Source organism: Rhincodon typus, chromosome 9, assembly GCF_021869965.1.
Source record: "Rhincodon typus isolate 14 chromosome 9, sRhiTyp1.1, whole genome shotgun sequence".
In the NCBI taxonomy this organism is placed as follows: domain Eukaryota; kingdom Metazoa; phylum Chordata; class Chondrichthyes; order Orectolobiformes; family Rhincodontidae; genus Rhincodon; species Rhincodon typus.
The window spans coordinates 78,353,217-78,354,936 of NC_063340.1; positions in this window are offsets into that span (position 1 = coordinate 78,353,217).

The following is a 1,720-nucleotide window of genomic DNA, read 5'->3' on the forward strand; positions in this document are numbered from 1 at the left end:
CAAATCCACTCGCCTATCCTACCCCCATAAGCCTGCATTTCTGATGGCCAATCCACCAAGCCTGCCCATCCCTGGACACAATGTGCAATTTAGCATGGCCAATCCACCTAACCTGCACATCATCTTCAGAGGAAACTGGAGGACGCACATGCAGAGCAAACAGACTAGGCTGTATCTTGCAATTTCAAAGGAAACAAGGGGCTGATGATCTCCCTGCTCATCACCAGTCATCCTGCAGATTACATCACAAACTGCAGTCATATTTTGTGATTTTTTTCCCTTTGAAAGATACACGAATACAGGGATTTTAAAAAGCAGTTTCAACTCTACTGGTGTGTGCCATTGGGACTGGATGTTCTCATGAGTGCCAGCCAGTTTAAGGATCATTAAGGTGGAAGTCATGATTGAAAAACAATCCTCTAGTTACTCTGGTATTGCACGTAAAGGGATTGAGTGCTAGAGGTCAGCTATCTAGCAGCCAGACAAAAGGGTTTCAGGACAACAAAAGGACTCTGTCTCACGCTGAATGCTGGCATTCAATCACTGTTGAAAGGAATTTGAGAAATAAATGCTCAAACTATTTTTTTATCCACTGGAAAGTAAATTCTGCGATTTAAGCCAGTGCAATTGAGCACAGTTTTAAAATATTTTTAAAATAGTGATTTTTCCTTTATATGTTGAAGAGTGATGTGGAGGTGCTGATGTTGGAGTGGGGCCGACAAAGTCAGAAGTTACGTGACACCAGGTTATAGTCCAACAGGTCTATTTGAAATCACAAGCTTTCGGAGTGTAGCCCCTTCATCAGGTGAAGTGACGAAGGGGCTATGCTCTGAAAGCTTGTGATTTCAAATAAACCTGTTGAACTATAACCTGGTGTCGTGTGACTTCTAACTGTATTTAAGAGTGGCAGCTTGGTGCTGTTTGGATTAATGTAGCCCAGATGTTATTCTATAAAACAAATATTTTAATGTGTCAACCAATCACATAAAGATCCTGTTTTGAAATTATTTAAAATGACTTTATAGAGCACAAATGAAGCAAACTTTTTATTTTTACAAGCAAGGGAGTGCTGAAAATCTGAAATGAAAGGAGAAAATGCTGGAAAATCTCCAGGGTTATGCAGAAAAGACAGTAGAATGGACGAAGTCAAATGTGTCTGGGACACAACCCACGCCGTCCACCTCCTCCAAGACTTTCAATTCCCTGGCCCCCAACACCTCATCTTCACTATGGATGTCCAGGCCCTATTCACTTACATTCCCCACACAGATGGCTAAAAGCCCTCCGCTCCTTCCTCTCCCACAGGCCCAACCAGTCCCCCTCCACCGACAGTGTCATCCACTTAACTGAAGTGATCCTTGCCCTTAACTTCTCCTTCAACTCTTCCCATTTCCTACAGACTAAGGGGGTGGCCATGAGAACCCGCATGGGCCCAAGCTATGCATGTCTCTTCATAGGATACGTGGAACACGCTCCCACGAGGAGCTCAAACAGTTCATCAACTTTACTAACACCTTTCACCCCAACCTCAAATTCACCAGGACCATCTCTGATACTGCTCGCTCTCGCGTGTGGTCGTCCTCCTCCACACCATCTATTTCAAGCCCACAGCTACCTAGACTGCAGCTTCTCTCACCCACTTTCCTGCAAGAATGTGATCACCTACTCCCAATTCCTCTGCCTCCGCCGCCGCCGCGTGCGCGCACACACACACACCTCC